Source organism: Bubalus kerabau, chromosome 14 (assembly GCF_029407905.1).
Source record: "Bubalus kerabau isolate K-KA32 ecotype Philippines breed swamp buffalo chromosome 14, PCC_UOA_SB_1v2, whole genome shotgun sequence".
Lineage (NCBI taxonomy): Eukaryota > Metazoa > Chordata > Mammalia > Artiodactyla > Bovidae > Bubalus > Bubalus kerabau.
The window spans coordinates 83,845,403-83,861,158 of NC_073637.1; the positions used below are offsets into that span (position 1 = coordinate 83,845,403).

Here is a 15,756-nt window from a genome sequence, read left to right on the forward strand (position 1 = left end):
CCTTAGCCCCAGAGACCGGCTTCTCGGGCGACAGTGTTTCCACGGATGGGCTGGGGGAGGGGATGGTTTCAGGATGATTGACGTGTGCCTTGTGTATTCTGCACTTTATTTCTGTTACTATTACATCAGAGCCACCTCAGATCGTCAGGCATTAGATCCCATGGGGTGGGGGCCCCAACTACAGGGCGTCAGGCGATGGGAGGCTTAGCCCCAGGTTTGCATAAGGACAGTAACGGCGGAACCGGGTATGAATCAGGTGTGCTGAACTCCAGGTGCTCTTCTTTACTGCATCCTACCTCAGTTTGGGACGGACAAGGCAAGGTGCCTCCACACGAGTCAGTGGTAAAGTACAAGGTCGCAGGGCTTAACCTGGATTGAATGATGTGTTAGCCCAGGGCTTTACTAGGTCTAGCACGGTGCGGAGAGAGCACCGAAGGACAAAGCTAACGCGGCCGTGCTGACCGCTCAGAAGGGAGGGACCTGCCTCACGGAGGACAGTGCGCGGCAAGACCAGACACCCGCAGGGGGCAGGGTGCTGCAGGGACGGGGTCGGAGCGCGGCTCAGCCTGGAGACCGAGCTTCGCGTGATGCTGGCCGAGGGGGCACCTCACGGACAGGAGAGCGAGGTGGACGCGAGGCAAGAGAGTGAGGACAGAGGAGCCCCGCCAGAGTGCCTGCGGACGCCAGCCAACGCCGCGTGTCACGATCACGGGTTACAGAAACGCACAACATATAGAGGTCTTCCGGTGGTCCAGTGGCTAAGACTCCACACTCCCAAGTCAGGGAGCCCAGGTTCAATCCCTGATCGGGGAACTAGTAATAGATCCCACAAACTGCAACTAAGGCCCAATGCAGCCAAAAATAAATACACATTTTGAAAAATGAAGGAAATGCACAATATATAAAGACTGGCTCCATTATCACTTAGGGTAGTCAGATCTGGAATTCATAGTTTTTCCAGAAAGATCAACCACCTCATCTCCAGTGTTTCTGAGTACTAGACACCTGCATTTTAAGAGCTCAGTCAGTTCTCATTGGGATAGACATACTAAGAGCTGGCAAAACTACCCAACGGCCTTATCATATACACATTGTTGAATATGCTTTTGGTTTTCCGGCACTCTTTTTTGGCTAACGATGCCTGTATTCTGGAGGTGAACAGCCTCTCCCTCATCCCGTGTGGCTACGATTAGATGTCTCTCGTGGTACCCTAGTTTCCCCAGTGAAAGAACGGGCCCCGAATCCGGGTTAAATCAACACTGTCTTCCAGGACTTTGAGCTTTGAGCAGAATAAAAGTGCATGGGAAAAACAGTTGACGTTCACGAACCCAGTGGTCCCTCAAACCTACCCTGGCTCTTCTCTAAGCCTGGTCCCAGGGCCTTCTGACGCAATCTGCAGGCTCTGATGACCCGTGGTGAAGTGCGGGGTAAAAGCATGCAGGTTCAAGATGAGGCAGTTGGGGGAGCTTGGAAGAACCAGGTATCAATTCCACAAAACAGGTGGAGGCCAAGGACCAGGTGGAGAATCAGGTATCTGCCAAGTTCAAGCCAGTTAAGATGAGGAAATTAGATTTCCTGATTACTTAGAAAAGAGTGGGAGGTCAGCTAGGATGTTTTTGGTTGCAAATGACAGAAAAGCAGTTTGAACTAACTAAAGAGGGGAAAGGACTTTATTGCTTTATTTAACCACACTGCAATAGGAGCAGTGATTATGTAATTTGTCTCCCACCTGGAACCCTTTGAGACAGAAAGAGGGAGACATCAATGGCTAAGACGGAGCAACGGAAGTAAACCAGGCTGCCTTAGGCGAACTGAGTGTCTGCTCGTCTCTGTGCAAGGGAAGAGCCTGGAAGGCCGCCGGGGTCTCTCTCTGCGTAGCTGTTACTTTTCTCTACTTTCTGTGGCCTTTATTTGCACAGCATCTGCAGTAGCAGCTTCCCGGGAGGCTCAGTGGTAGAGAATCTGCCTGCAGTGCAGGAGACCCGAGTTTGACCCCTGGGTGGGTAAGATCCCCTGGAGAAGGAAATGGTGACCAACTCCAGTGTTCTTGCCTGGGAAATCCCACGGACAGAGGAGCCGCCAGGCAGCAGTCCATGGGGTGTCAAGAGTCAGACCTTACAGACTGCAAGACAGAAAAAGATGTTTCCAGCTGCTCCAGGATGAAATATCCTACCCCAGAGTTTCAAGGTGTCACTTGACCACCCCTGGACCAGCCTTCATGAACAAACAGATACACTGCTATCACCAGCTCGCCTTGGGCCATCAGGCCCTTCTTGTGCTGCAGACACAGGAGCGCCATTAATCAAGAGTCCTAGCAGTTTGAAGCAATGGCACCCCACTCCAGTACTCTTGCCTGGAAAATCCTATGGACGGAGGAGCCTGGTGGGCTGCAGTCCATGGGGTCGCACAGATTCGGACACGACTGAGCGACTTCACTTTCCCTTTTCACTTTCATGCATTGGAGAAGGAAATGGCAACCCACTCCAGTGTTCTTGCCTGGAGAATCCCATGGACAGAGGAGCCTGGTGGGCTGCCGCTTATGGGGTCGCACAGAGTCGGACACGACTGAGCGACTTCACTTTCCCTTTTCACTTTCATGCATTGGAGAAGGAAATGGCAACCCACTCCAGTGTTCTTGCCTGGAGAATCCCAGGGACGGAGGAGCCTGGTGGGCTGCCGCTTATGGGGTCGCACAGAGTCGGACACGACTGACGCGGCTTAGCAGCAGCAGTAGCAGCAGTTTGAAGAGAAGAGTCATTCTGGGAGACAAAACCACATATATCCATTATGACAGCATGTCGTATAGATTGCCTGCAGTCAGGTCCACTGATAGTGTGGACACAGAAAACAGACTTGTTGGATAAAATGCATGTTATATTAAACAAGCTGTCCGAATGCCAGAGCTACCTGGTAATGGGTTAAACCATGAACTCTGCGACCCAGGAAACCCTTGACAATCCAGTTTCACATTCTGTCCCTTTAGAGTCTAGTATATAATAGTCCATTAGAGACCTGGAAAGCCCCCAAGGCTTGGAGTTCCTATAAGCCTCTAGAACCACTCAGATGAAGTGAACTTACCCCAAAAAGCCATTGGCAGAAGCGTAAGGTCGCTGGGCACCTTGAGTTGAAATGGGAAATTGGGAAACCAGGAGCAAAGTGAGGACTCCTGTGAAAGGACCGAGAAAGAGGCTGCTGAAGACAGACTCCCCTTCCCTCCCAGCCGGCCAAGCTCCAGATTCTGTCCCCAGTGGCTCCCGTTTCAGTCCTCTTGTTGAAAAGTACCTTCCTTTCTTTCTCTTTCCCTTCTTTTCCCATGCCCCCTGCATTGGGAGCGTGGAGTCTCAAGTCGTGGACTGCCAAGGAAGTTCCAGCGCCACGATTTATGATAAAACTTGGAATCTTCCGCCACCCTGCGCTGGTCTTCTCCACTTGGTGGAGGAGCGCGTGGTCCTAAAAGTCAGCCAGCGTCTCTTTGCCTCCCGACAGCCCTTCCCTGGGAGAAAAAGGAATGCATAAATGTTTGGGAGGCTGCCTGGTGACTGTGGGCTTCCCCCCAAAGAAGGCGCAGGGTGGAGAGCGAGACTCCATGGAATACGACTTCGCTACGGATCTCTGGTCACCCTGGAGAGCATGGTGTCTACTGGAGAGAGCTCTGCAACCCCAGGTCCTCTCCGCCTTCCGGAAGACTTCGGCCTGAGCTCTGATAAGGAACCAGAGGGCAGCCGGGGGCTGAGCAGCCGGACGTTGCCAGCAAGCGCCGCCCCTCGGAATCGCCCCGGGGTCGGCAAGGCGGAAGCGCGGGCCCTTGGTGGAGCCCCCGTTGGAACGCGAGATCCCACACGCTGTTAATAAGGGCCTTCTCTCCTGCTGGGCTCAAGAATCTGGGCCAGTCTCGGGAGATTCTTGGAACTAAGCAGCTTGTGAATACACAAGCAAGCATGGACACCCGGGGAAGCTCCTGACACACCGCATAGCTGACCTTGTTCAGAGTTCAGGGCCCCGAAACGGCCGAAATAATCACTGCGGTGCAGGTCCGGGGTCCGTGTACATATCGGCCGTCCCATTTTGTTCCTTTGTGTGTTTTCCCCGAATGTTTCCTCTCACTTCGCTCACGGTTCAAGACAACTTCTTTTTCAGTTTTTAATGCAAACATGGAGAGGTCGCTGTGGACGCCTTCCAGACTGAGCCGCTGGGCGGCTGGTGGCCGGGAACTCTCAGCTGGTCCCTTTCTGGTCCGAGCCCTCTGCTACCAGGCACCGCCCAGTATTATTCACAACAGTCAGGGTATGGAAGGAGCCTCAGTGCCTACCACGAGGTAAACGGATCAAACGATGTGATGGATGGATGTGACGATGGAGCATCATTCGACCTTGGAAGAGGAGGCGATCCTACCATTTGTGACAAACAGCTGAACCTGGAGGGCATGATGCCCGGTGCAATAGGCCAGAGACGAATACTGCATGTTGTCACTTATATGTGGAATCTAAAAAAAAAGAAAGTTGACTATACAGAAATGGAGAGTAGAAAAGTGAGTCCCAGCCTGGTGAATGCAGTTGGTAATACTGCGTTGTATAGTTGAAATTTGCTAAGACAGCAGCAGTTAAATGCTCTCACCAAAGAAAACAATCTAAAAGGGAAAGAGAGAGAGGAGCTTTAAAGAAAAGACTAAGCGACTGAAGAGAAAATTCAGAGACTTGAAGAGACTCTGGTCGAAAGGGAATATGTGGTTGAATGTATGAGGCCTGCTTCCCCAGCGCCAGCGCCGCCGGATGCCTCTGAAGGACCGTCTGCCGGTCACCTCAGAGCTCCCCGTGGCCTCTGCAAGGACGGCTCCAGTTGCCTGCGCTCTCTGCTAAGTCAGCTTGATTCTCATAGGTGTTGTTCTGGGAGCTCCCCCAATAAACTTGTTGCATATAAGCCTCCATCGTGGAATTTGCTTCCAGATAACCTGACTCCCGGTAAGGTAGAATACAGATACAGACAGTGCGTTGACCCCAACTGTATAATTCAATAAATTTTTACAAAACGATCATACCTGTGTCTCGTGGAAGCTCATACGTGTGTGCTCAGTTGTGTCTGACTCTTTGCAGACCCATGGACTGTAGCCTGCCAGGCTCTTCTGTCCGTGGAATTTTCCAGGCAAGAATACTGGAGTGGGCTGCCATTTCCTTCTCCAGGGCTCTTCCTCAGGCAGGGATCGAACCTGGGTCTCCTGCGTCTCCTGCATTGCAGGTGGATTCTTGACCACTTGCGCCACCTGGGAAACCCCATACCTGGATGACCAGCACCCAAATCAAGAAATATCCAGCCAGGACAAAAATGTTCTACTGCATAGCACAGGGAACTATATTCAATAACTTGGGATAAACCAAAATGGAAAAGAACATGCTCTCCTCCCATCACTAAGAGTCAGCACGGCTTTTTAAACAACAGTTGATTATTTACAGACTTGCGGCTGCTCGGGTCTGCGCAGCTCCTTGAGGCTTCACTCCCTCGTAGCAGGGCATGGCTGCCCTCGGCGAGGCGCCCAGGCTCTGGGCTCGCAGGCTCAGTGTGCGGTGGGCAGCCTCGGCGGCCCCGCGGCACACGGCATCGTCTCTCGTCCTCCGCAGCGGCCCTCGCCACCACCGGACCACCAGGGAGGCCCTGCTGTCTCTTCTGATAGCGTGGATGTGTCTGTTACAGGGCTTTACTGACAGGGTGTCATATAACCTGTTCTCTTTTTTGTGTCAAGGTTCTCTCGCTCAACGTTTTGTGAGATTCATTCATTCATCGCTGCATGAGGTCATACTTGCTTCGTTCCTAGGGCTATGTAGTATTCCACTGTGAGAATATAATGACATTTATTTTTCTACGCTGTGGTTGATGAACATCTGGGTAGTGCCAGTTCGAGGCAGTTATGAACAGCACTGCAAATTCTTTGAGTGGCCGTGAGCGCTCATGGGGCTTCCCAAGTGGCGCTAGTGGTAAAGGAATCCACCTGTCAACGTGGGAGACACAAGAGATGCAGGTTCGATCCCTGGGTTGGGAAGATCCCCTGGAGAAGGAAATGGCACCCCACTCCAGTATTCTTGCCTGGAAAATTCCATGGGCAGAGGAGCTTGGCAGGCTACAGTCCACGGAGTCATAGAGTCGACACGACTGAACGAGCGCAGAGCGCTCATTGCTGTAGGGAATTTAATACTTAGTTAATTATTAGGTAATGCTAAACAGTTTTCCAAAGTACCTGCACTAAATTCTATTGCCAGTTGCAGACCGCGAACATGAAGACCAATTCTTGGTGTCTTCCACCCTGAGCCATGGTGACGGTGAGTATGCTGTGGTTTTAATTTGCATTTTTCTGGAGACCAGTGAAAGGGAAAGTCACTCAGTCATGTCCAACTCTCTGCAACCCCATGGACTATACAGCCCACAGAATTCTCCAGGCCAGAATACTGGAGTGGGTAGCCTTTCCCTTCTCCAGGGGATCTTCCCAACCCAGGGACCAAACCCAGGTCTCCCACATTGCAGGCAGATTCTTCACCAGCTGAGCGACCAGAGAAGTCCGGAGGCCAGTGAAGCTGAGCCCATTTTCATGTTTCTTGGCCATTTGGATAGTCTCCTTTGAGAACGTTTAAGCCTTCGCCCATTTTCTGTTGGGTTATCAAGACAATTTTTTCTTTACTGTTGGCTGTTGGGAAACCCTACAGAGATCATCTTCAGGATAGGGGGAAAGAAGAGTGGTATTTTGTCCAAGGACAAAGCATGCAGGGAGGAATGTAGGCAGTGACAAACAGGAGCTTCAGAGGTTCTGGGCAAGGGGAGTAGAAACGAGTCACCCTCAGCAGCAAAGCCACAGACTCACATGGGGAGCCACGGACACAGACGGGCTCCAGCTGCGGGGTGCAGGAAGGCCAGAGTGGGGCTTTGAGGGGTGCCAGCGAGCATCGCAGGAACCCGCTCCACTAAGACCCCGCACACACGAGAAATGTTCTTCATGATTGCCAGAATGGTGAGAAAAGCCTGCGGTTCTTGTGTGGCACCCAAGAGGAAGTTGGAGTGAGAAAGAATGGCCGTTGATACTCCTGCATACCCAGGCAGTCACGAGGGCATGAGGCGGAGCGCATGGTCCTGGAGCACAGGAGAGGGTGCGCCCTTCTCTCAGGGTCACTCAGCCCCTGCGTGTGGGAAATAACAAGGGCAGAGGGACCAGGAACACAGAACAACGCCACCCACCTGCTGTGGTCCTGAGGAGCAGCCGCGGCCTCAGACAGCAGGAGGGACCAGCGTCGGTCCTCTTTCTGCCGGTCTACAGGGCCTCAGACCAGTCCTCACCTTCCCCGGGGAATTCTGAAGTTACTCTGCATCTTTCTTTTCTTTCTTTTTTTAAAAAATAAAACAGTTACTTATTCGGCTGTGCCAGGCCTTAGTTGTGGCATGGGTGATCTTTTTGGTTGTGGCATGTGGGAACTTCAGTCGTAGCATAGAGGACCCAGTTCCCTGAGGCCGGGATGGAACCCGGCCTAGCATTGACAGTGAGGAGTCTTAGCCCCTGGACCCCCAGGGGAGTCCCTGGGTCTTGCTTTTCCATCAGCTTGATGTGATGTGTTCCCTCATGATGATTGGTTGATGCCTGTGGCTGAGCCTAAACACTGGGGCCCCATTTAGTCTTTTCCATGCCCCTACGCGAGGACTGACGCTCTGGTGAAGACCTTGTTGTTTAGTCCTAAGTCGTGTCCAACTCTCTGCGACCCCATGGACTGCAGCCCGCCAGGCTCCTCTGTCCATGGGATTCTCCAGGCAAGGATACTAGAGTGGGTTGCCATTTCCTCCTCCAGGGGATCTTCCCCACCTGGGGATCAAACCCACGTCTCCTGCAGTGGCAGGAGGATTCTTTACCACTGAGCTACCTGAGAAGCCCAGTTTCAGCCTTGATGGTTTGCTAAGAATAGATTCTCTTCAAGGAATCTTTTTATTTTAGAGTTGGGGCAAGGACGGAAAAAAAAAGAGACACTTTCCATAAGCCTCGTCCGCCCTATTGACCCTGCAGGAACCTTGTGCCTGTTAGTTATTGGATAAGGACACAGGGAAAAAAAGTTCCTTTCATTTGTTGATTCAGTGACACTTTTCTTGTGCGTCTATTATGTTCCAGGCGATGTGCTCCCTGGAGGCACGCAGGACACGAGACAGACACAGTGACCTCGTGGAGCATTTATCCCAGTAGGTCACACGGACATTAAGTAGGTAACGTCAATAAGATACAAGACTAGGGAAGCTCAGAGTCCGTTCTCTCAAAGTGGTTAACCTTCTTTCATGTTTGTGTTTTTTAATAGGAAGAATTCATTGAAGAACTCTAAATGCAGTTACTAGGACGTTGGTTCTCAATGGGGGTTGATTTTGCCCCCGGGGGACATTTGGAAATGTCTGGAAACATATTTGGAGCATCTTAGGGGTAGTAGCCCTGGATGCTGCTAAGCATCCTACCGTGAGGAATTCCTTAGCAGTCCAGAATTAGGACTCTGTACTTACCCTGCTGAGGGCTTGGGTTCAATCCCTGTCAGCGAACTAAGATCCCACAAGCTGGGCAACACAGTAAAATAAAGTAAAATACATCCTACAGTGCACAGAACAGCTTTCCATAATAAAGAACCATCCATCCTCAAATACCAGTAATGCCAAGGGTTAGAACCCTGATTATTCAGCTGATGCTGAAGCTGAAGCTCCATTACTTTGTCCACCTGATGCAAAGAACTGACTCATTAGAAAAGACCTGATGCTGGGAAAGATTGAGGGCAGGAGAAGAAGTGGATGACAGAGGATGAGATGGCTGGATGGCATCACCGACTCAATGGACATGAGTCTGAGCAAGCTCCATGAAATAGTGAACGACAGGCAAGCCTGGTGTGCTGCAGTCCTTGGGGTCACGAAGAGTCGGATGTGCCTGCGGGACTGAAAACAGAAGAACCCTGATACTGCCACCATATGACAAGACCTCAGTGTCTTTCCTGAACATTCTCCCGTGTGCAGGACAGCCCTCTCCCCCAGAGGAAAGGGTCAGCAGACTCCAAAGTTTAAGGGTGGTGCAGTTGCCCTGCACTCAACCCTGGCCCTGTCCAAGCCCAGGAGTGGCTTCTCTTGTAGCTGTTATTCCAAACCAAATTCTTTGGAATTATAGTCACTCCAAATACCTTAGCGGCACTTACTATGAGACTGGCATCATGCTAAGACCTTTCCATTTATTATCTCATTTACTCATCAGGAAAATAGGATATGCATAATATCTTCATTACAACTAAGGAAACAGAGGTTCAAAGAGATTAAAGAATGTCTCCCAAGTCACACAGCCCGGAAGTGGCAGAGCTGGCATTTGAAGCCAGGCTTGACCACGCCTAGGCCTTTAACCAGCTTCCTTGCCTGGTTCTTGTGCTGATTTCGTTACTTGACGTTCTTATGAGGTTTTGTAGTTTTCAAAGCACGTTCACAAGGTCAGCCCCAAAGGAGGGTTGTGTGGTGTAGCACTGCCTTAAAGTCCTACCTGTGTTTAAGTCCTTGCTCCCCTTGTGAAGTCAGATAAATGACCTCTTTTTTCTATTCTTTTTCAAATTCTTTTCCCATTTAGGTTATTACAGAATACTGAGCAGAGTTCCCTGTGCTCTGCAGTAGGTCCTTGTCGGTTATCTACTTAAAAATAATTCCATTTATTCATTTGTTTTTGGCTGTGCTGGGTCTTTGCTGCGGCATGGGCCTTTCTCTAGTCCCCGTGAGCGGGGGCCCCTTTCTAGGATGTGAGAGGGCATCTCATTGCAGCGTCTCGTCTGGTTGGGAAGCCTGGGCTCCAGCGCGTGTGGGCTCAGAGCACAGGCTCAGGAGCAGTGGTGCTCGGGCTTAGTTGCTTCTTGGCATGTGGGACCTTCCCCAACCAGGGATCGAACCCGTGTCTCCTGCATTGGCAGGCAGATTCTTTACCACTGAGCCATCAGGGAAGCCCTGGCTATCTAGTTTAAATACGGCAGTATACACATGTCGGCCCCAAACTCTCAGTCTGTCCCTCCATATGATCCCCACCAACCCTTCCCCTTTGGTGACCATGAGTTCGTTTTCCAAGTCTTTGAGTCTGTTTCTTTTTTGTAAATAGGCCACCAGTCTGAATGGCAGAGGGAGAGACCGTGGTGACTCCCGCAGAGGCACTTAAAACCTCCACTTAGCCTGGCACGCGTCACGTCTGCTCACAGTTCTTTGGCCAAATCCCTTGGTCACACCTACCCCCAGCATTTCCACTATGCGCTTGCGGAAGGACCTAAGAATGTCTGGTGTGCACTGTGAATGACTCCTGCAAATATGTTCTGTGTTGGTTACTTTTAAGTGTTGGCGTGCCTGGGCCTCGCCGGTGCCCAGATGTTTGGTCAGGCATTATTCTGGCTGCTTCTACAAAGGGGTTTTTAGATGCTATTTACATTTAAATCAGTGAATTTGAGTAAAGCAGATTGCCCTCCATTGTATGGGTGGGCCTCATCCAATCAGTCAAAGGTCTGAATAGAATAAAAGACTGACCATTCCCTGAGCAAAAAGGAATTCTGTCATCAGACAGTTTTGGGATTTAAAACATAACATCGACTCTTCTTGGGTCTCCAGCCTGTGCACTCACCCCTCAGATTTTGGCCTTGCTAGCCTCCTTAATCAGGGGAGCTAATTCCTTTCTGTAATTATTTTATACACGTGTCCTGTTGGTTCCGTTGCTCCGGAGAACCCTGACTAATGGATCCACACTCTGTGGGATACACGCCGATATTTATTTGTTTGTTTTTTTAATTTTCTTGCATTTTATCCTGTGCTATTCTATTTTTTAAATGCTAGTCACAATCTAATAAGTAGATTTCAAACTCTCCTATGGATTGCAATTATCAACCTCAAAAAGACTGACTTACATCCAACTGGAAGTGAAACAGTTAAGAGTAAATCCTGATCTTAGCCAATCAGAGTTTATTTTACTAGTGTTACACAAGAAATGTCATCGTGTCCATGTGTCTGCTTAAAGTGAAAACAGAATAGAACCTTGCTTTATTCTAACACAACTAGCCAGGCTCTCTTCTCCCGACAGGAAGCGATTCTGCCCACACTCACTGATACGGCAGGAGCAGAATGTTGACCGGGCAGAGCGTGTGCAGACCCCCGGTGACTGAGCTGAGCAGGCGTCCAGAGCCAGGCTGCAGTGTTGAGCAAACAAAGAGAGCCTACCTCTTGAATGCTGAGTGTTATGGGTTCCATGGTTAGGAACCTTCCAGTACCTCAGACATTATGAAACAACAGCTGAATTCGTAGGGACTCAGCCCACGCTCTAGAGTGAGAATTATTTACACTTTACAATTAACGTCCTGTAATTATATGGCTTGAACTCCAGTTACTGTGTAATGGTATTCTGCCAAAGAATACCAATTACCCCTCACCAAGGAACTGCTGAAAATCATTAGTTTGTGTAAGTAAGTCTGTCCCAACAAATTCTGTTGTTGTTTCATAAAGCCCCAAGTTAAAGAAACCCTCTTGTTGTTTAGTCGCTAAGTCATGTCCGATTCTTTTTCTTTTTTTTTCGTGTCCAATTTTTTTTCCAACCCCATGGACTGTAGCCCACCAGGCTCCTCTGTCCATGTGATTTCCCCGGCAAGAACACTGGAGTGGGTTGCCATTTCCTTCTCCAGGGGATCTTCTCCACCCAGGGATGGAACCCACATCTCCTGTGTTGGCAGGCGGATTCTTTGCTGCTGAGCCACCTGGGAAGCCCTGAAGAAACCCTCTATGAATGATCATAAATAGATATATAAAATGGACAGGCCTTACTGGTTTAAAATAGAGGCCTTCAGATACAGCATAGGTGAAAGCCCGTTTTCACGGGGCGACTGCATAAAGACCACGCTTGTGGCACAGAGGACAGGTGCAGAGGGCCCATTCACACACACTTTGAGGAATGTTGCCGCTCAGAGTCGTGCAACATGGTGGCCTTGGGCAGAGAAGCAGGCTGCCTTACTGAATGTGCCTCACAGGGCTTTTTCCCTCTGGCTCTACCAGGTAACCAAAGCTCTTAGGAGTCAGTGATAGATTAGAAAAACATTCCTCGACTCTATTTCCATACGAAGGAAAAGAGGCTTGGCAAAGCCGTGATGGGGACATCAGCACCGCGTTGATCAGAGACCGAGTCATGGGACCTGCTGCAGTTCAGTGGCTGAGACTTCAGCTCCCAGTGCTCGGGGTGTGCTGGAACCGCACGCATCCTTGGTCAGGGGGTTAAGATCCCACATGCCCTGTAGCCAGAAAAACAAAACATAAAACAGAAGCAATATTGTAACAAATTCAGTAAGAGACGTCAAAAATGGTCCACATCAAAACAAACAAAACATACACACACACAAAAGCCATTATGGTATCTAGACCCGTGCTCGTGTCTGCTCCTCCCTTTCTCTTTAAGACAGTTCACCCCTTCTGGTGAAGAGCCAAAACAAAACTCAAACAACCCAACAAAACAAAACACAATCTTTGAGACAATGCATTAAGTGGAATACTTATACTGGAAAAATACGGTTGAATACACGTGTGTAAAGACAGAAAAAAAAAGTCTAAATTTTCTGTGAATGTAACAGTTCGGTTTGACCTGATTTACAGGAATTAAAAATGGTGTCATTTAGAGCTCCAGCCCTGTATGAAAAAAAATGAAGACAGGAAGTTCAGTTCAGTTCAGTCGCTCAGTCGTGTCTGACTCCTTGCAACCCCATGGACTGCAGCACGCCAGGCCTCCCTGTCCATCGCCAACTCCCAGAGTTCACCCAAACTCATGTCCATTGAGTCGGTGATGCCATCCAGCCATCTCATCCTCTGTCGTCCCCTTGTCCTCCTGCCGCCAATCCCTCCCAGCATCAGGGTCTTTTCAAATGAGTCAGGTCTTCACGTCAGGTGGTCAAAGTATTGCAGTTTTAACCTCAACATCAGTCCTTCCAATGAACACCCAGGACTGATCTCTTTTAGGATGGACTGGTTGGACCTCCTTGCAGTCCCAGGGACTCTCAAGAGTCTTCTCCAACACCACAGTCCAAAAGCATCAATTCTTCGGTGCTCAGCTTTCTTTAAAGTAACCCTAAAATCCAGACGCTTCTCCCACTCAGCCCATACCTTGGAGTTGTCTTTGGGCTCACAGCTTTCCCAGTGAGTCAGACTATACTGAATGCTTGGAGCTGCCTGACATTTTGCTGTTTATTTAAGGACAAGACTGAGCCAAGAGTCAGTTCATTTAAAACATGTGAAAAGAGGCAAGTAATTTGTCTCACCTACTAAAAAGGTCAGACACATTGAAAAGATTAACAGGTCTCGGCCTCCTGGTGAATCCAGCCCTGCAAACGGGGTGGAAAGCTGTAAAGAGAGCGAAGGGTGGCTCTGGGGCTGGCGGGATTCGGTGGGGTGCGGGTTCTGTGTGTGAGAGAAGATGAACCAAGGTCTCTTTGCAAAGAGAAGCCCCGTCACAGAAGTCGGCGGAGCCCTGGTCCAGAGAGTTCTGTTGCGGCTGTTGAAGAAACGCTCACCTCGAGTGCCTGACCGACAGGTGGGCGATGGAGCAGTGTGGAGAGGCGCTGCCCACTGGGGCGGGTGGTGGGGCTCTGCTGGCAGAGAGGGCACGCGCCCCGAAGTCTCCACTCACCTTGCGGGCTGTTTCAGAGCAACGCATAGCAAAGTGGTGGCCGCTCCAGTGTTCTCGCCTGGAGAGTCCATGGACGAGGGCCTGGCGGGCTACAGTCCAAGGGGTCACAGGGTCAGATGCGCCTGAGCGACTGAACAACAACAAAATCACTGCCTAGCAAAACAAAACAAAACGAAACACCTTTGTGGGCCCATGCTCGCCTCAGCCCCGCACGTTAATAATCCACGCCTCCATGTCTTCTGAAGAAGCTCACAGATTTGCCACTGGATGGTCTTTCTTAATTTTTCTGTTTTTTTCACGTGGACCATTTTAAGTCTTTATTGAATTTGTTACAATATGGCTTCTCTTTTGGTTTTTTGGCTGGGAGGCATGTGGGGTTTTAACTTCCCCACCAGGGACCAAACCCACAGACCAGGATCAGACCCGCAGACCAGGACCAAACCCAGACCTGGGACCAAATCCACATACAGGGACCAAACCCACAGACCAGGACCAGACCCACAGACCAGGACCAAACCCAGACCTGGGACCAAACCCACATACAGGGACCAAACCCACAGACCGGGACCAGACCCACAGACCAGGACCAAACCCAGACCTGGGACCAAACCCGCAGACCAGGACCAAACCCACATACAGGGACCAAACCCACAGACCAGGACCAGACCCACAGACCAGGACCAGACCCACAGACCAGGACCAAACCCGCAGACCAGGACCAGACCCACAGACCAGGACCAGACCCACAGACCAGGACCAAACCCAGACCTGGGACCAAACCCACACACAGGGACCAAACCCACAGACCAGGACCAAACCCACAGACCAGGACCAGACCCACAGACCAAGACCAAACCCAGACCTGGGACCAAACCCACACACAGGGACCAAACCCACAGACCAGGACCAAACCCACAGACCAGGACCAGACCCACAGACCAGGACCAAACCCAGACCTGGGACCAAACCCACACACAGGGACCAAACCCACAGACCAGGACCAAACCCACAGACCAGGACCAAACCCAGACCTGGGACCAAACCCACATACAGGGACCAAACCCACAGACCAGGATCAGACCCACAGACCAGGACCAGACCCACAGACCAGGACTAGACCCACAGACCAGGACCAAACCCAGACCTGGGACCAAACCCACATACAGGGACCAAACCCACAGACCAGGACCAAACCCGCAGACCAGGACCAGACCCACAGACCAGGATCAGACCCACAGACCAGGACCAGACCCACATACAGGGACCAAACCCACAGACCAGGACCAAACCCACAGACCAGGACCAGACCCACAGACCAGGACCAGACCCGCAGACCAGGACCAGACCCACAGACCAGGACCAAACCCACAGACCAGGATCAGACCCACAGACCAGGACCAGACCCACATACAGGGACCAAACCCACAGACCAGGACCAAACCCGCAGACCAGGACCAGACCCACAGACCAGGACCAGACCCACAGACCAGGACCAGACCCAGACCTGGGACCAAACCCACATACAGGGACCAAACCCACAGACCAGGACCAGACCCACAGACCAGGACCAGACCCGCATCCGCTGCACTGGAATCAAAGCGTTAACCATTGCACCGCTGGGGAAGTCCCACAGTGTTCTTACTGGTCGCTTCAGCCTTGCTCATAGGGACAGTCTTGCTCCAAGGATTTACCTGAGAACATGATGATAATTCTTTCTGGAGACAAGGATAGAATGCATTGTATTAATTTTATCCAGGTGTGGCTATTTACTAAGTTAGTGTGTAGACTCTACACCAGGAAAAAAAAATTGTGTACTGATCAGTACTATCTGGGTATGGAAATGTGTTACTTCTTGAGTTATTTAAGAAAGCCATTAAACCAATAAAAATATGTAACATTTATCATCCTTCTATATACTATACACTTTGCATGGAATATCTCATCATCTCACTTAATGCTTGCATGGATAGGTATTGCTGTTAATTTCACTTTACGTGTAAGAATGCTTCTGAGGGCAGAGAGGTTGTGCAACTTCCCAAAGTCACACAGTAAGGGGCAGAAATGGGATTTGAACCTGGGGGTGTGGCCAAGTAACAATC

At 50.5% G+C, this 15,756-nt stretch overlaps 1 long non-coding RNA gene across 1 annotated transcript; it reads right to left on the reverse strand.

Annotated features, from left to right (window-relative positions):
- Positions 1-2,399: 2,399 nt before the first annotated feature.
- LOC129627138 (uncharacterized) lies at positions 2,400-3,410 on the reverse strand. The gene is made up of 3 exons (XR_008702438.1): positions 3,283-3,410; positions 3,079-3,166; positions 2,400-2,759 (listed from the first exon to the last, which is right to left on the reverse strand). It is a non-coding gene; the product is annotated as an uncharacterized LOC129627138 (long non-coding RNA).
- Positions 3,411-15,756: the final 12,346 nt, after the last annotated feature.